The sequence below is a fragment of the Ursus americanus genome, chromosome 10 (genome assembly GCF_024610735.1).
Source record: "Ursus americanus isolate L20-20 chromosome 10, mUrsAme1.1.p, whole genome shotgun sequence".
Classification (NCBI taxonomy): domain Eukaryota; kingdom Metazoa; phylum Chordata; class Mammalia; order Carnivora; family Ursidae; genus Ursus; species Ursus americanus.
In genome coordinates this window covers 48,460,918-48,481,469 of record NC_142136.1, presented here as the reverse complement: position 1 = coordinate 48,481,469, position 20,552 = coordinate 48,460,918, and the positions used below count along the sequence as shown (strand labels likewise).

General features: G+C 37.8%; 1 long non-coding RNA gene across 1 annotated transcript in view; it reads left to right on the top strand.

Annotated features, from left to right (window-relative positions):
* The window catches only part of LOC148109360 (uncharacterized), a 530,362-nt gene that overhangs the window by 362,578 nt on the left and 147,232 nt on the right, over positions 1-20,552 (top strand). The gene's annotated exons all lie outside the window — the stretch shown is intronic.

Below are 20,552 nucleotides of genomic sequence, written 5' to 3'. Positions count from 1 at the left end.
AACTTAGGGAAAGTTCTTTGCTTTATTATCTCTGTGCTCCAGCAATGAGCCTGCTTCACTGTGGAGGATGGTGAACAGTGCAGTGAGGTCAGATATCCCAGGTTTGAATCTTCAGTCTACTTCCTATTTTTGAGACCCTAGGGGGAATGTTCTACCCTGATTTTTCTGTTTTTAAATTGGGAATAATAATTATACTTTCCTTGTAGGATTGTAGCAAAGATTATATATACAATTCTTTGAAGAGTGCCTGGTTCATACTTATCTTGGTAAATGCTGCCTACTCTTGTTGTTGTTGTTGTTGTTGTTATTATTATTATTATTATTATTGGTTTCACCAAAATCCTGATAGCTGTTCCTATAAATAAAGTGAATAGTTTAGAAATAATAAGAGTGATAAAATTTTCTTGGACCCACACTAAATGAAAAGCAATATATTGGCATTTAAATATGAGGGTAAGTCCTGATTATCTGTATTTTCACAAACTCCCTACATGAGTTTAATTAGATCCAAGCTTGTGAATCCTTAGCCCTAGGAAAGACTTCAGAGGAGGTCAGTTAATAGAGAGAAGCCATAAGAACTTCTAGGAAAGAGAGAAACTGGGTAAATCAGAAAGGAGAACTTAGAAGTCAGGTCAGACATCTCTGGGGCTAATACAAAAGATGTGCTTTCCATGCCAGGTGTGAGGAGTACTGCCAGGAAGGTTCTGGTAGGTCTTTTGAGCAGGAGTGCGACCCGCTTGGTCGGCTAGCTGTGGAACCAAAGCCCTATGCATTGGCAAATGTTATTTCCTCAACCAGCATGCTTACTCCAGAAAGTAAAAAAAAAAAAAAAAAAAAAATATATATATATATATATATATATATATATATATATATGGGCTCCTTGATTAAAATAATTTGCTGGGCAAACCACCTTAAACCAGTTTAAGCTCATATCTAAAGATTCTCAAAGTAAGAAACAGAACATCAGTTTCATACTCACCAAGAGCATTCAGAGAAACTGACTTAGGGCATCCATGCCAAATTGTTAATAACAAACAGATGGTGACAAAAAATACCCCTACTTCCCAAATAAAATAAGACTATGAAAGTTTCTCACATTTTCCTCTGATGGCCAGCCTCTCAAAATTTCCTTTTTGTAATCAGATTGATCGAACCCTAGAGTTAATAAGTTAATAGAATCTCAGAAATAATCTTAGATTCTCAGTATTTTCTAGAGTAAGAATGGTGACCCAGTAACTCTAAGTACTTTTGTTCCTCTCCCTACATCTCTGCCTGTTTCATTAAAACAAAGGCATTCTTCCTGAGCCTAGCATTCTGTATTTCTGTCTTCTCTGTCTGAATTTTTCTTAAGGAGGAAGAGGCAAAGAGCAAATATGTTTTGGTGAAACTTTCTTATTTATATCCCTTTAAGCCAGTTGTCTTTCACTAATTCATCTCTCTGTTTAGATTCCTCTTTGAGTACTTGTCTTTCCACAGCTTCCTGAGGATACACTTCTTACCTCTTAACTTGTGATCCCAAATCAGCGATGTTGTTCTATTTCCGGTAGCCCCTCGCCTCTCTCCTTGATTTGTGCTTTTGAGAGAGCTCCTTTGTTTTAGACAATGCTGCTTCCTCTTTTTCTGCTTACCATTTGTTAATGCATGCATCCCACCAGCTGGCAAAAAAAAAAAAAAAAAAAAAATCTTTGCCCAATGCATTAAACATTATGATATTTTGCCCTTTGACCCACCCCGTCCTTTAGCTACTCCTTTAATCCATCTTTGCACATCTAGGCTGATGCTTAAGGGCTCTCAAGATTCATAACGACATCTTGTGCTTGGGCACCCTACTTATTTACACCGGGCTTTCAGCACATCCATATAAAATAGGCAAATAGCTCACTCCAGAACCACTTCTCATAATTTAGCTTCACCTTTATGTCCCCGTCTGTACTCAGTGGAGGTCTATCTTTTTCCCATTTGGCCTTTCTCTTGTCTGTGGGTCTCTAAGCGAGATATGTAGCCGGCTCAGCTGCCACCATTCTAGTTGTAAAAATTCACACATCTGCTAGTTAGTCTCTCTCTCGGCCTTTTGCAAAGATGTACTTCGTAGAAAGTATATTTTCTAATAGATATGTGCCAAGTTTTTTTAGTAACGGTTTAAAAAATTATCTTCTGATTGCATTTCCTTAGCAAATCATATGCTGCTCTATTTCTAAAGTTTTCTAAAAGATAAAATGAAAAAATCATTTTAATGTATGAGGCACTTTGTAAAAGTAATCAGAAGGGTCTGTATTTCGGTTGATTGTGATTTAAACCATTTTGAGGTGAGCAGAGATTCTTACGTCCGTTCTGTCACAGTGGATATGGGGGCTTTATTTCCATTTTATTAAGGAGGCAGTTAAGTAGTTTATCTGTAACCACACAGTTAGCAAGTTGTGGAGCAAAACTAGGAGCCGTGTATTCTGACTCCTGACCGAAAGACCAGTCACACAGCGATTGTATAAAAAAAAAAAAAAACCACAACAACAACAACTCAGGTGTAATATAATACATTCACATCATTTCTTCCTCATTTTTCTAAAACTGCATTAGAATTGGGAGAGATAAACATCTTTGGGGTACCCATTGCACCCACCCACCCCTAGATCTCACCATGCCCTTGCACTTGCCCCTAATGCAGGTCTTGACAGGATAAAAGGTAATAAATCGTTCACCTGGACTCTGAAGCATAAGCAAGAGTTCGTTAGGTGTGAACAGAAATAAGGAAAGGATCTTCCAGGCAGACGTAACAGGAAGTACCAAGGCACCACTAGGAGAGGCATTAGGAAACAACATGTTTATACTTCCAAATCCAAAATCCATCAACAGACTATGAGTCTGCCCTAAAGTAGAAACTTACTTGCTAACCTCTGGAAACTTATATGGCATAATATGTAACCACAGAGGGATCCGATCTGTAATTCCTCTTACGAATCATTGGGAATGTGAACAGCTGGAAACAGGGACAACTAATTTTTAAGGGCTGCTTTTAGTCTTTTGTCTGGGAAATATCAAAATCAGACATTCATTTTAGAATATACTAAAGCTCCCAGTTTTAGAGGGCTTCATAAATTATAAAGAAGTTTACATAAATAATGTCACCAGATCCTTATCATAGTCCTATGAATGATATTACTATTCTTACTTACTTTGAGGTTTGGACAGGAAGGATTTGAAATTTTAAGCTATCCAGTGATTTGCTTAAGATCGCAGAAGTAGGGGCTCAGTGTTGGGCCTAGAAAATAGATATTTGGACTCCTTGTCTGGTGTTCTGAAAAATAAGCCAGCTCGTGACATTTCTTAGATGTAAAATTTCTTGGAGGTAAAAGATAAACAAAAGATAATCAGAAAAAGAAAACAGCTATGACAGAACAGTAAAAAGGTCACTGTTTGTTTTCACTAACCCAAGATTGTTTATTCTCACACGTATTAGCATTTGTGGCCACTCTTCCTTTGTTTTTTCTGTTGGCACCTCTCCATTTCCCCTCTGGGTACCTAATCACACCAAACCGGTCCTCCAGAGCCTTGGCTGTCCTGCTGTTTTTTTCAACCTGGTTTCTGAATGGCAGCCGATGACTGCAGACCACCCAGGACATTTATCCTATCCCTGCCCCACTGAAGGGCACATCCTCATTGTTCTTCTTGGACCCTGATTCTGTGTATCCTCTGAGGGCTCCCCTTGGCAGGGTGACCATACATCCTGGTTTGTCTGAGAAAATCGCTAATAATGCCTGTTATACTAGCGTTGTTGAAAATGGCGCCCCCTTTCAGAAACTTTCAACTGTTTTGCAGGTTTTCAAAACACGTGTGGTCACCCTACACCAGATAATTGGATAAATGCATTTGTGCTCTTGTGAGAATATAGGGATGGTATCAAATAATTTTCTAGTCGGTTCTCTTTTAATAGCCCACAGGTAAGTGTACTTGATGCATTTTAAAACTGAAAGTGGAGACAAAAATTGCTGTATGTAACTTCGACACAAGATTTTAACTTATTATAGGACAGATATTAATGTTCTTTCAAGTTATATCTAGAAAAAACGTTTTTTAAAAAATTAGAATGGGTTCCCACATTTTCAAATAAAGTCTATTCTCAGGTGAAGCACTTTCTTCACTTGGCCTCTGAGAAATAGCACTCTACTTGTTTTCCATTTACTATATTTGCTAAACGTTCTTTGTTATCTGTTTTTTTTTCTGGGTATTCCTCTGATTCTTTAAAAATATTGGATCAGGTGGTCTACAAAGCAGGCCTTGGAGATTTTTCTTTGTGTGGACTCCTAACATGATCTCATTTAGTCCTATGGTTGTGTAATAACCCTATGCCAGTAACTCCTCCTTAATTTCAAAGTCTGAGACCCAATTGCCTATAATATCTCGATTTTCATTTAATTTATTTGCAACAAACATTTCACACAAGAAACATTTTTTCAGCTGCTAATAATGCAAAGCACTGCTCTGTGTGTGATCACAGAGAGTAAGACAAAGCCCTTGCACTCATGGTGTTTCCATTCTAGAGTACTCACAGGGGTCTCAAATATGTCCAAAACCAGAACCCTTGAGTTCCCCCTCCCCCACCCCCCCCACATAAACACATACCTACATGTCCCCAAGGGTCCCCTATTTCAAGATAGAACCCTACAATTTACCCAGTTGCTCAGAAAACGTTGGAATCATTCCTGACTCCTTATAATTAAAATCCCATCACTTTGAGACTTTACAGTCTTAATCTCAGCACTCTTCCTAACATTCCTCCTTGCCACTCTAGACCAAGCCACCACCATTGACAGTTTGGAGTCTGGCCATAGCACCTCTATTGTCCTCTTTGCTTCCATTAACATCTGTTACAATTTATACTCCCGGTAGCAACCATAATTATCTTATTAAACATGAGCCAGATCCGTTCACCACTCGGAAACCCCAACGGTATTCCATAGAACCTAGAATAAACTATGACCCCCTTCCCATGCCTGTAGTACACTATATGATACAGCCATGACCTTTATAACCTTTCTACTACTCAGGCCTTTTCTCATTTTTCTCCTTCCTGACTGTTCCTTGAACATATCAAACATAGTCTAACCTTGCAGTCAGTACATTTATTTCTTCTCAGTCTAAAATGCTCATCCCCCGAATATTAGCATGGCTCACAGCTTTTCTTAATTAAGGTCACTGCAGATGTTACCTCCACAAAGAGGCCTTCCCTGATTACCTGGCCTAAAGCACCTTCTCACTCCCTCACCCCCTCTCTATCTATTCTCATATACTATTTAACTTTGTTCCTAAACTGTCATACATAATTTACATCTGTATTTTTTATCTTGATTTTCCAGTACTCTGCTAGAAAGTTGCCACCAAAACAGAAGAAACTGTAGTGCTCACTGCTTTCTCTTTAGCCCTGGAAAAGGGCCACGCAGTAGGAATACCAACTAAGATATGATGAATGAATAAATGAATTAATTTAAGCCATCTTAATAATCTCTGCATCACAGGACTTTACACAGAGGTGGCTCTGACATGAAATAAAACCCCAAGCTTGATGACAAATGAACATGCAGAAACAATTTCGGAGTGTCTTCCGATGCTTTCTTGTCTTAAATGACAGGGAAGGGCAGTTTTGTGGTGTGGAAGCTATAGAAGATTACATTATGATTTCACATTTTGTGGCCCGAAGAAGTTACTTGACCTCTCTCTACCCGAATCTCCTCAAAAACTGTACCTACCTCACAGAGCAATTGTGAGCATTACATGATATAATATGCGTAACATGCTTAAAACAGGGCTTGGCACATTGTAAACGTGTGCTACGTTTTTTTCATTCATGCTGCTTTTTTTTTTTTTTTTAATTTCTTATTCATTCCTCGTGGTAGTTAGCCAGTGAGGTACCAGAGTTTGCTGTATCCTCCTGCCCCGTCATTGATCTCGAGTGACACTTACTAGATGAGTGGAAGTGTTTTGCTGGTATATATTATCACTAGCTCAAACGCCATGCAGTTGTTTTATGTGGGGCGATAATGTGTGGGCGCTGCTCTAATCCTGTGGATAGAGGGCACGGTCTGGCTTTAATCCTGAGGGGTCCACAGTCCTCCCGTTCCCAGTGGAAATGAGAGAGCGCTCAGTGCTAGGTGTACTGTGCTGCGCTCACTGGATCCCTGATGAGTCAAATGAGATTAGTCACAGTCTTTTTCTGCCTCCAGATATACAAACAGACACAGACAGGCTCCCCATGGGAGATTTGTGGCTTCATTCTCTTATTAATCTCTTGCTATTCTCTGTCATTTCCCCCCCCTCACCTTTTAGCTTTCGAGGCTTGAAATTGCCGATTCAGCTGCTTTGGAGCGAGCGGGTGGATTAGTGGCGGTTTTATGGAACATGTGGATAACGGGGTTTTTATTTGGAGGATGTTTAGATTTGTCTAAAAGAGGGATTGCTGCTGCTTTTACTACAGCTGCTCCTCTTCTCCATTTAACTCCAGACACCTCGGGAAGAAGCAGTAGGGAATAATAACAAATTACTTTATTCTTTTCATGTCAAACAGCAAGACTTCATAACAAACTAACTGAACTCCACCCTCTCCTATCCCATATGGGGGGCGGGGAAGGAAACCTGATGAATTCAGATGAGTATTTTCATCATATAAGAGATGTAAAAATTGTAGTCAGAATTTCCACAACCATCGTTTGGAGTTAAGCCATCATCTCTTTCTGCTGCTAATAGAGCACTCACAGTGGTGGGAACATTAAAAAGTGGAGAATATGTGGGGGCACCTGGGTGGCTCAGTCAGTTAAGTGTCTGACTCTTGGTTTCATCTCAGGTCATGATCTCTCTCTGTCCCTCTCCCCACTCACATGCAATCTTTCTCTTTCTCTCTCTCTCTCTCTCTCTCTCTGTCTCTCAAATAAATAATTTGTAAAAATGGAGACTGTGTGGAGCAAATGGAGACTTCAAGTGTCAGTGCCAGGGGTGAGGCCAGAATGGGGTGAATGAAGCTCTGCTGAATCATCCCATTCATCAGCTTCCACGTCCTAGGAGGAGAAGAGTCACCATGAGAATGCAGTGTATCATTCATTCTACTTCTTTCCCACCAGAAGGCTGGAGGACAGTGACAGCTCCAGGGAGGACCGCTTTATAGAAAGTGGTGGAGATTGTTAGGGCCTACTTTCTATCCCATAAAGTATGAAGATCCCAAACCATTTTTCCATCAATAATTGCAAAGTTATTACAATGACACACTGAAATGTGTCCATCTAGCTGGGTTTGGTTCACCATACCAAGAGCTCTTCATAGAACAAGATTGTGTCTTTTATTTCAGTATCTTCAATACCTAGGATGTCATCAGTAAAGGTTTACTGAGTGAATGAGGGAGGGAGGGAGGGAATGAACGAATGTGTGTGTGTGTGTGTGTGTGTGTGTGTGTGTGTGTGTGTGTGTGTGTGTATGTTCTGGTTTCAGCCCTGGCTGTAACTCCTGTGTGATCTTGAAATCTGTTCACTCTTCTCCAAGTCCACTGCTAGGATTCTAGTTCAGGCCACCATCATCTCTCATCTGGATTGCTCCCCCAGCTTTATAACTGGGAACTAACCCTTTCAGTTTTGCTCCCGGACTTCTGACTGAATCCCTGTTCCTTTTTCTGTACTGCACACAAAATTACATTTTTTAAAATGAAAATTTTATCAGGACATTTCCCCACCTAGAACTGTCCAGTGGCTTTTTATCTCTCTTGGTTTTAAAGTCCAGATTTTAGTTGGTACATTTGGCTTGTACTGCCCAACATAATGCAGCCCTGCTAAATCAACAGCATTATCTCTTCCCACCACATCTGCATTCTGTGATCCAGCCATACTAAAAAACCTTAATGCATAGATTTTAAGACACACATTTTTTCCCACATTTTAATATCCCCAATATGAATGAGTCTCGGTCAATGATATAATTGCTGTGTTTTCCCTTTCATATTGGTACACGAAATTATGATTTAGTTTATATTTGATGTCGACCTAGATTTAATAGATGAGATACTATTTTCATCCTCAACTCTAAATTCTGGCCCTTGACATTTATAGGCAAACTCCCAGAGCATCAACCTGGTTAACATTCTTCTAGAGGAATGTCCCTTGGTTTCATAGAACATCCATATCTCTTAATACAGTGTTTTTCAGTGAATGTTTATTTAAGACAAAAAATATATTTCTGTCCCCACAGTTCAATGAAACATTTTTTAACAAATGACTTGCAGGAAAATTCTTGAGTTACAATCCAAACACAGCTGCTAGAATGCCAGAGTAACTTTTATACAAACTGAGAAGTGTGCCAAATGTCACAAAGGGCATGTGCTCCTTGGAGACTGCTGCCTGGAAGAGATGTATGTAGCACAGTGTCTTCTCAGTGTGAACAATTCTGTGTCATTGTATGCCTGTCCTGAATGTGTGTCCACAGAGGCTTTCCTATTTACCCCTTATTCTTGCATAGATTTTGTGATAGCATTGAAGAATGTCATGGAGAAGCAAAGGGATTGAGAGAGGTGGTAAAAACAGATGTTACTAACATACACAAAACTGTGTGAATATTATGAATAACCATATTGAAACCACCGTAATTGGTGATGAGAAAGCTTTCAACATTTTACAGTGTAAAATGATTGTTTTATGAAGTAGTCGTATCTCTTTGCTTTAGTTCTGTTTTAGGAAATTGCTTGAGGATTTTGGGTTGAGCTATGCAATAGATTCTTCAGTATCCTATTGAAATAGTAAAGAGCCATCCCTTTATCATGACCTCATCGTGCCCGCACATAGACAGGTGACTTGCTTTGGCCAATGGAATGATGGTAGATGCGTGGCAAGCGGAGGCCTAAATGTGATTGTGTATTGTTTTTTTGTTTATTTGTTTTTTATGTTCTGTAAATTACAGGGATGTTTCAGCATCTTAGAAAGCTTTTTGTCTGGGGTGAGACAGCCCCACTCTGTGCTAGCCAATTGAGAGACTGCAAAGAGCTCAGCCTGAAGCATGCCTTTGATATGTAAACTAACCAGCCTAGCAGCTGTATCCTTTATCTGGCCCATACTTCTGAGAAGTCAGTATTCCTCTGCCTTAATCATCCCAGAGCTCTGTCCCAGGCAACTAGAGACCCCTCCCGTGGTTTAGAGCCAATCAAAATATCCAAACTAGCCAATTCTAAACTGTCTACCCCGGTCTAGCCTCAGTTTTCCCTCGCTCCTGTTTTCTGCCTCCCGACCACCCTCAGGGCCCCCCATGTGGCCCTGCATGGCATGCTATGCCTCTTGTTTCTAGGACCTGGGGTATAACAGACCTTTGTTTTCTTGAGTCTCTCCTCTGTCCCCGCTTGGGAGCACACCTTAACTGACCATCACATGAAAGAATACAGGACAGCTTGTAGGGTTGGGCTTGGTCTCTTGCGCCACTGCCTTCCTTCACGAAAAGATCATGCTTCCAGTAGAGCTGATGTTCTAAGAGCAACGTGACCATGGTTGCGGTCTGGGACTGAACCCACAGCTTGCACCAATGCCCGTCCATCCAAGCCCAGACTAGCCAAACCCCAGTTTACATGTCGATGTGTGTAAGACATAAATGCTTATGTTTGTAAGCTAATGGATTTGGGGCTGGAGTGTTATGCACAGTTGTTGTGGAATAGTAGCTGATTTCCACTGCGTAAAACATCGTTTAATAATGTAAAAGAGGCTGTTGGTTAGGAAGTTTTGTTCAGAGCCTCCAGGTTTTGGAAAGAGTTGCTGATACTGAGCAGAAGATAGACCAAACCATCTCACATTCTTGTTATCAGTCTGAATGAATGTAACTTATCTTTTATTTGTACATTTATCTCCTAATCACTTGACCAGGGCTAAGGGCCCTTTGCCTCTGGCACCTTGTGTCCTCCTGTAGTCTAGCAAATATTAATCTAGTTGTTATCTGAACTATTCACTAGAATCTCACATACTTGAGGGATAGGAACAGTTTGCATTCCTACCACTTAATGTGATGCCTAGCATATAATACACTCTTAAAAATTATTTGCTGAAACGAAACAAAATTAATTATTTGAATTCTGTCTCCAAAGAGTATGTGACTTTGAACAAGATACTTTATTTTAATGGTCACAGAATCCTTTTTTTTTTTTTTTGTAAATGATAGAGTAGGTCTAAATTATCTCTAAGACACTACATACATGTGCATGTGCTAAGTTTAAAAAACATCATTTATGCAACCATAAAGCTTATATAAATTTATATAAACTTTTATCAGAAAGTGATAAAACCTGAAAAAGAAATAAGATTCTAACAATAAGATTAATCTCTTATATTTAGCTGTATTTTCTTGCTTTGACTATTATATATGTGCGTATGTATATATCCTTTTCTTACATTCATTTTCACAAATAAACATGAATTTTTATATCAAGATCTCATTCTGCACGTTTTTATCCTATGTTTCATTTAAGATTCCATCATGTTTTCGTATTTAAGTAGAATGCTTAGTTCATTGAATTTTAATTTAAAAAAAATGATTGTTTTTAATATTATGGATTTTTCCACTAATTGTAGCTTTGGCTGTATCCCATTAGTCTTGGCTTGTAGTACTTTTCCTATTTCATTTTTTTATGAATTTGTTCATCTGTTTATTAATTTAACAGATTAAGCACTCCTACTCGGCTGGTGTGCTCAGCACTCTCTTAAGCACTGGAATGCCAGCTGTGTAGGAGAGAGATAAAGGTCTTGTCTTAAAATAACATAGTCTGTAGTGTCTTTATGCTAGATGATGAACTGTAGCTTGAACAAGAAAACCAGGCCTCACTGGCCCATGTGTAAACAATCATTCCACCTTTCTTTTAGTCTCAAACAAAATTTACTTGCACTCCCATCTGCTGGTTTGAAGAACTATGTCTCTGTGTACTAAAGACGTTTTCCTAGGTTCCTATAGCACAGGTTCTAATGAACAGGTATTAAATTATTTTCCCAGGGACCTCCATTTACTGCTGTGGTCAGTTGGCCTCTCAAAGCAATTTACGTTATCAAGCCAGAACACTTAACATTGGAGTTGAAAAGAAAATGGTCACTTAACAGCATTTTATCCAAGAACAATGGATACTTTCCTTCCTTTACATCTGTGTAACTCCAGCACTCCCTCAAATTGCTTTCACAAAAGTGAATTTAAGTCACAATTTGAAGAATTACTGCCTGCAACTTTAAAATAGCAGTTCTCTTAAAACTTTTCCTATTATTTAAAAAAAAAAATCTTCAAGAAACAGAAGTTAGGCAAGATTCCACATTATGATAGTTCAGATTTCTTTTTTGAACTATAGTTATTTTTGAACCTATGTGTTATGGTTTTGTTTTAATTTAAAATAGTATATTAAATTTATTATCCAAATAATATTATATTTATATAGTATATTAAAAATATATTTCATTGTGGAAAGTGAAGTTCTGGTATATGGATAAATATTTTTAGTGTTCTGTAGATGCTTAAAAAGTTGCAGGTGGGGTAAAATGATCAGTATCCACCTGTGAATTCGTATGTGAGGTAGACATTGTAGACAGGAAAGCTAGATCATCAACGTGTGTTTAATGATGTGCGTGCTCAAGTATTTGGGGGGCAGTATACTGATGTTTTTAATTTAGTTTGAAATGTACTTAATAATTAGATTGAGTAATGGAATGATAGAGGGATAGATAGATGAGTAGACATGCGGATAAAGCAACTGAGCAAAAGTCAGTGAAAAATTCAGGTTGTGGTTTTATGAGTATTCAAAACGTATTTTAAAATTCTTTCCATGTTGTAGTATATTTGAACTTTTAATAATAAAATGTTGAAAAGGTGATTGAGAGAAGTTGATAGCAACTTCTGGTAGCAAGAGAAGGTGAAGGTGGTGAATTAGTACACAGAGCCTTTAACTAGAGGCCAACTGTGCTAGTCTTTTGTTTCAGTTTGGGCCTTGGAGGAGTCACCTCAGTCCTCTGGGTCTCAGTTTCTACACCTACATTTAACAGTAGCGTCTTAATAAATACTTGTTGAGTTAATGTTTAACAGATTAATCTGAAAATGAAAAGAAATAATTAGATGACCTCTCTGGTTTCTTCTACGTTTTCACTCATATGACAAATTTTTAATGAGTGTGTTTCAGTTCACACATTTCTACCATGATTTAAAATATTTTACCAATTTAGGTATGGTGTATAATCACGAAATTCTTTCAATAGTGTATACTTTTAATTGATGAACTAATATTTATATTTACAGATGAATGATAGCCCAGAAGTAGATCCCTGGAAAAGGCACATAAGTATAAATCAGTTTAGTAAGAAAGTCAGTGTCAACGATAGCAAGAGAGTTAATTCTTTTCAATGTTTTCCCCCCCAAATTTAAAATGTGTAAATAAATGTACATATGCTTACCAAAGTTTAGAGTTTGGATCTAATAGTAGTTTCTTTGTAAGACTGTTCCATTCTATGCAACACATTTTTGTGCCAAAATGTAAGCATCCCTATTACTAATTGAAGCATAAGTTGTTAAAATACCCCTCATGATTTATCTGGTTTGAGTGGCAGTGACATAACAGCAGATAATGAATAAATATCAAGCACCTCCTTTGTTAACAGCTATGTTCTTATTTACTGAGTTTCAAGCTGTGTAGAAGAAAGAGACAATTGTGACATGACACCCACAAATAGTTATAACTTTATCTTTGGTATTGAACTAATGATAACCAAAAAAATTCCATTTTTATCAGGCACCCAGGGTGCACAATAAAATATTCATTTACCTTACACTGCATATAAAGTTGTTTCTTTCGACTCTTTGTTTCTTATATCGGATTCTGTAATGTGGTTCCCAGTACATTAAGCACCAATGTAATTATTATCCTCCTTGTGTACAGCCATCTAAATTAAATACCATTAAATGAAATGTTCTCATAAATACTGTATATCTTTATAGAACTATTATCTACATTTTCTCAAAATACTGTGCTCAATTGGTCCATTGGAATTAGTGTTGTGTTCTCACAATAATGTGGATAAGCCTAAGGCTTCATCCAGGAGGAAGAGAGCCTTATGGCTCCAATTTCATTGGAATACACAGGATATCTTTGGGACTACTGTCTCAGAACCATGCTTCTTAGACCCTGCTCACTTCCCTTTGTGCATCTTCTTTTTATAATTACTTCTGTGAATCACTTTCAGCCATGATTCTTTTGGAGAGCTGAACTTTTAAAAATATCTGCATAGATTTAGCATTTTCTTGGAGATACAGGCATTTAGCAAGATTGCCAATGCTTAGGAAATTTCTATAAAGGAGCCATGACATTGATTAGCACTGTGAGCCCCAAATTTGTGTGCACAGTAGAATCCTCTGGGAACCTTTAAAAATGTTCCAAATCTTGAGATACCTGCGTGGCTCAGTCAGGTAAGCATCAAACTCTTTTGGCTCAGGTCATGATCTTGGGGTTGTGAGATCGAGCCTCGTGTCTGGCTCTGTGCTCAGCACAGAGTCTGCTCGAGATTCTCTCCCTCTCCCTCTGCCCTTCCCCCCACTCGCTCATACTCTCCCTGTCTCAAATAAATAAAATCTTAAAAAAAAAAAATGTTCCTAATCTTAGGATGTATCCCAAACCAATTAAATCACGATATCTAGGGACACACCAAAATCATTAGCATTTTTTTTTTGAAGCTCCCCAGGTTTTTCCAATATGTAGACTAGTTTGGGAACAATCACACTAGCAGTAATGATTCAAAATCTAAAGAAAATATGTATTCATCTCTGGGCAGACACTTAGGGTGTTTCCGTATCTCGATGAATGGATAAAGAAAATGTGATACGGAGAAACAATAAAGAAAATGTTATATTGTACGTCCTTTAAAAAGAAGGAAATCCTGCCATTTGCAACAACAACATGAATGAACATGGAGGGCATTATGCTAAGTGAAATAAGCCAGATAGAGAAAGACAAATATTACATGGTATCAGTTATATGTGAAACCATCAAAAAAAAGGTCAAACTTGTAGAAGCTGAGAGTAGAAAAGTGGTTGCCAGGGGCTGGGGGATGGGAGAAATAGGGAGAGTTGGCAAAAAGGTCCAAACTTTCACTTATATGGTGAATAAGCTCTGAGGATCTAATGTATAACATGGTGCCTATAGTTGATAACATTGTATTGTATAATTGAACTTTGCTAAGAGAGTAGAACATAAATGTTCTCAACAACAACAAAAGATAAATATGTAAGGTGATGGACGTGTTAATTAACTCAGTGGGGGGAATCCTTTGACGATGCATACATTTACCAAATCATCACATTGTATACTTTACATATTTTACAATTTTATTTTTCAATTACACCTCAAAAAAGCTGAAAAAAAAATGGAAGGAAGGCAGGAGAGAGGTAAGAAAGATGTGTAGGGAGGAAGAGAGGGAAGAAGGGAAAAAAGAAGAAATGCTACGGAGGTTGAATGGTCCAAAGTTGAGTTTTTCTGTTTTTAGGAAGAAACATTTAAGGATAATATGACATTATAACTCTTAAGTCAGTTTTTTCTTCAGTAGATAAAAGTTTAAAGTTAAGTACATTTGAAGACTACCTTCCCCTAGAAGGTTTAATTGCTTAGCAGTAGTCATCAAAGTATATATGTGTAACCATTTGGGCATTACTTCTGAAAGTAACAAGCTGCAAGATATGAATAATGGTTTTAGTAGGTATTTAGTAAAGATCAGGTTGGGAAACTTTAATATGTACATGTATATAAAATCATGCTAAGGCTTATCCAAAAACAGGGAAATTGATCTTAAGAATTTATAGAGTAGGATAAATAGAGATGTGCAATTTTTAAGATTTATTTGAGAGAGAGAGAAAGCATGAAGCCTGATGTGAGGCTCATTCCAGGACCCTGATATCATGACCTGAGCCAAAATCAAGAGTTGGACACTTAACTGACTGAGGCACCCAGGTAACCCAGATTATATATTTAATAAAAACAAAGATAGAAGACATGAAATTTTGCTTCATTGCATAAATCTTCATGATTTAGTCAGGTAGGGGTCAAATTACATGCAAAGAGACATATGCTGTACCTGGCTTTTGGGTTTTAACAAGAGCTATACTGATTTTTGAAATTCAATCAGATTTTCCCTGTATGACTAAGTTACTCTGCAGAACAAAGATATTATGTGGTTTCTGTTCAATAGATTTTCTGATTATAATAATGATATAGGACACATTTCTGGATAATTGATTCAGAGTCAAGCTGGAAGTTGGAGGTTAAGCACATTCTAACCCTACTGTGACTGCCCCCAATACTCAGGGTCAGTTGCAGTTGTCATCCTCACCATCACAATTTTCCTTTCTTTGGTTTATTATATCCTGGTAATATTAGGTCCTATCAGGGGGAAAAAAATATTTAAAGGGTATAATTTTCTACAAAAATGTAAATTATATGGTTATTGTTTTGAATCTTATTAGAAAGAAACATCAAGAATGTTTAGTGCTGTGACATGAGGAAAAAAAAAAAGACTTTCATACCTGAATTGTAGGAGAATTTAGGAATTCTACAAGTGCGTAAATGAACAGACAGTTACAGGGACAGACAAGAAGATGATAGTATTGTGCAGTTGGTCGGGATATAGTGAAAAGCTCATGAATTTTTAATATAGGCATTTGCCTATGTTATAGGTTCAAAGGAAACACTGGGCGTATCAAAGTTTTATGTATTCAACTGATCGCCAAAGATGATACAAGTTATATCTTGATTGTGAATATTCTTGAATTGAGTGTAGATCAGGTAATTCCGTAAACGTCTTTGTTGGCTTAGTCGTGGCATATGTTCTCAAAAACTACCAATTTTTTCACCTTAATGACTAACAGAATTATAGAAATTGGGTCTTTGAAGTTTCAAGGAACTTAAGGAGGAGTAAAATAACAGAGATCCTATCTCTTGGTTGTCTTAGAACAGACCAGATGTTTTAGAACTTTCAGAGGTACTAATTGAAGGTGTATCCATTCATTGGATTAAGGGATTAGGTTGAAATTTTGATATTTTGCTTTCCTCCTCTATAGATAAACAAAAAGCAAAAATAGTAATTTCAGTCACTCTCACTTGAACAAAGAAATCAATATATTTGTTTTTTAAATGCCTGACATAGAATTTATTTATTTATTTATTTATTTATTTATTTATTTATTAATTAACATATAATGTATGATTTGTTTCAGGGGTACAGGTCTGTGATTCCTCAGTCTTAAACAATACACAGCGCTCACCCAACACATACCCTCCCCAATGTCTATCACCCAGCCACCCCAGCCCCCCACCCCCTTCTGCTTCAGCGATCCTGTTTCCTGAGATTAAGAACCAGAGAGGGAGACAAACCATAAGAAACCATAAGTTAATATGTTTATATTAGCACTTAAGACTCTTGCCAGTAGGGGCACCTGGGTGGCTCAGTTGGTTAAACATCCCAGTCTTGATTTCGGCTTAGGTCATGATTTTAGGGTTATGAGATTGAGCCCTGGGTTGGGCTCTGGGCTGGACTGGGAGCTTGCTTGAGATACTCTCTCTCCCTCTGTGCCTCCCCCCTGCCACACACATATTATCCAGTTTGGAATAGAGTCTGCTAGCTTACCTCACTCATACGCATGACCCATCTAGCTCCTTAAAGACACTTGAGTGTTTATTCCCTGGAATTTGTATGTAAAATTGTTAAATAGGGTATGAATCAAAAATGGTGGTCAGTTCAGACACCCGGGATTCTAAATGACAGCACATTCTTTTTCTGCCGCTTGCTATAGAGTTGGCAGTTTTTGTAGTATCTGGCCTTTGGAAAGTAGGCAAAACAAAAGTACTTCAGATGGTAAATGGAAAATACCTATAAATCCCTAGCTGATGCTTCCAGTTCTGCCTTTGTTTGATTGGATTTATGGTTTTCTGAATTTGAAAACTATCACACAAGGTGAAGACTGTTCCCAGACTCATTGGTCTGTCGGAGCTTGTGATACAACTGCACCTTCAATTCCTGGTTACCTAGCAAGGAGGAAGACTGACAAAATCAGCTGGTGGCTGAATGAATATTGTCAGAGAAATTCTACAATTGGCTACTGCATCAAAATATGCAATGTATTTGACTTTCCCCTTGGTCTGCTACTGATTTCAGATGCTGCTGTGATGGACAGCTCTCTGTGAGCTCAGACACACCTTTGTTCAGAGGAACAGAGAGTCTGTTCATTTCTTCCTCCCAAATTATTTGACTCTGATCCCCTGGCCCATGCAAAGGTACAGCCTGAAACAGGAGTTAATGGCACTGAGGACAGCCTCCAACCAATGGGCCTGTGGACCAGTGTCCTTTAGGAGACAAGAAGGCAAGGGATGGATTAGATTTTCTTTCCTTGAAAGTTCTACAAAATAGTGAAAAACACATACAAAAGGAAAGATTACATTTATATATCCACAGTTAGGTAGCAAGGGCATTTTATTCACTTGAAAATTAGTAGCATGCTGTATATTACTAGGAAGAATGGTGCCAAGAGATAAAGTTGATGGATATCATTTCCTTATTCAGTTTAGTGCACAGCAGGCAAAATGGTATCTCTTTTTCTCTTTTTCTTTCTTTCTTTCTTTCTTTCTTTCTTTCTTTCTTTCTTTCTTTCTTTTTTTTTTTTTTTTTTAAGGGAGGCAGAAATAGAAATAGAAAACCACAGTCAGGAGAGAGACAAGCATATGGATGGGAAGGCCAAAGACAGGATATGGCAAAGAGCAAAGAGACACACACTGCACTGGACAGTCACATCTGGAGTGACAAGGAAACATGCATGATAATTTAGGCAAAAATAACTTCCTGGTTAATCCCACATTTTAGAGCTTCAGTAGCATTTATTTGGAGGTAGAGTTTCTCCCCTTTTTCACCCTTTAAAGAGGGAAATGTGACACTCTTTTACTTTCATATATAGGATATTTCCTCAGCTCCAACAGCATGCTTGGCATGTTTTACTAGTTCTTCAATAAATGTAGGCTGAAGAAGGAATGAATGATGCTCGGAGACCATGAGTGAGACGCTCTGTTAATTGGTTAGTTCTTCAGAGTGTTTGGCCAAAACATTTTCCCAGATCTATTTATTAATTACTTTCTATCCCAAGTGAATGATGTTACACTGATTTTGCTTTAGCCTCATCTCCCTGACAACTGAATTCAAATGAGAAGTTACTGCTTCAGGGGCCAGGGAATAACATATTTCTAATAAATTTGCCACCACTATTCATTAAATGAACAAAACACTTGCATTTTTAAACATACATCTCAATTTAAGTACTTGTTCAATATCAGACCCAACAGAACCAACCTATTGATCCCATTTACTTACAGGTCCAACTAAGAAATTTGGCATGGCTTCAAAATTGGGAACATTGGTTCAAGTTTCAGTAAATAATAAAAATGAACATCACTCAGTTGGTGTCATTATTCCTCATGCTCTTTATTTAATTTTATTAAATTAAGTGTTTGTACTTTATGCATGTGGTTAACTGTTAGGATGTACAGACAGGAAAGACAGTCTCTGCTGCAGTGTGCTGGACATCGTCATCCCTTATGACCATACGATATTTGAGTTTCCTTTGTATGTTTGGGAATGTTTCACCATAAGGATCTTGTTGGGAGTAAGAGATCATTCCCTATGATAAAAGCTCAGCATGCCAGGTTCATGCTCAGACTTCCTTGTAACAGAGATTCAAGCATGTGATCTAGTTTCTGCTATCAGTGACATTTGTGCTGATTTTGACCCAGAAGCTCATGATAACAGAAAAGGGGACCATAGATCTCTCTTCCAAGTGGATAGCAGTGGTAGTGAAGTCTACAGAATCAAGTTTCACCTGCAGCAGTGGCAGCAAGGAAACCCATAATGCCTGGTGATTGGTAATCAAGGGTGGCAGTAATTTTTAATAGATGAATTCTGCACGTGGTTTTGGAAATTGAACCTGATTCCATACATTCCATTGATGATTCCATAAATCCCCTATTAATTTATCTAGCTACATAGCGTCTTTTAAAAAAATTCCTTTTCTATTTCTGTCATCCCGAATGCAATTACTGATTAACTAAGAAGCCTAACCGATACACATGAATACACACACTCTCCTTTGAATATAGTACCATAAGACAGACACAGGCCTGTTGTGATTTTGGTTATATTGATACATTCTTGATGATAATAATAATAGATCTTTTTTTAAAGTTTTTTTTTTTTTTTGTCAGAGAGAGGGAGATAAAGCACAAGCAGGGGGGAGCAGCAGGCAGAGGGAGAAGCAGGCTCCCTGCTGAGCAAGGATATGGGTCTCGATCCCAGAACCCTGAGATCATGACCTGAGCTGAAGGCAGACAGTTAACCAACTGAGCCACCCAGGCATCCCAATAATAGTTCTTATGATGAATAACCCACCGATAAAGATCAGGAAACTAATATTTATTGAAAACTTACCATGTGCTTGACATCACACTTATTAATATTTCACCTCATTTACTAGACTGTGAATCGGGTAGCTGCAAGAAATTCTGATTGTCTTTTTCTTCTAAAGAATATTGTCAAATTAAAACAAGAATATACATGTAGTGTGCACTACACAGTTCCTGGCACGTAGTGGATGTTCAACAAATGCCAGTTCCTTATAATTACGTGTATTAATATGTTTTCAAAGCAGTTTTCATGTTGACTTTATAGGGAGCATGATGGTAACAGAAATGTGAGGTAGGCCTAACTTACACTAGCATCCAATATGCTTAATTTGAAAATGGTAACATTAGTTATACATTGAAAAAATGTACAGATATAGGTCATTTTATAATTAAAACTCAGAATCTCATAAAAAATAATCATAGATTTGTGTGCCTTGTTTTAATAAGGAAACATTTTTTTTCAACTTTACTGTATATAAATTTTGTTCAAATAGTGTCAAGCCAGCTTCTCTACTAAATTTAAACTCATATATATAGCTGCCTTGTTTAACTCATTCCACTCGGTGAGTATAGACCCATGTAATACCTTCCTAAGGCTACTGTAAGAAAGGAAAACACTGGGTGACTTGAACAACAGGACTCTATTGCCTCACAGTTCTGGAAGCTACAAAAATGAGATCGAGGTGTAGGCAGTGTCAGTTTATTCTGAGGGTTGTGAGAGAGAATTTGTTCCATGCTCCCCTCCTAGCTTTATACAGTTTGCCTGCAATCATGGAGGCATCATACTGATCTCTGTGTATTTATCTTTACATGGTGTTCTCCCTGTGTGTGTGCCTCTGTGTCTAAATTTCCCCTTTTTATAAGTATGCAGTTGTATTGGGCTGGGGCCCATCCTAATGACTTCATCTTAAGTTGATCATCTGCAAAGATACTGTTTCCAAATAAAGTCACATTCGTGCGTACTGGGAGTTAGGACTTCAACAATGTTTTTAAAATTTTTAATTGCAGTATAATTCACATGCATGTGATATTAGTTTCAGCTGTATAATATAGTGATTCAGCACTTCTAGATACTATTCAGTGCTCATTATGA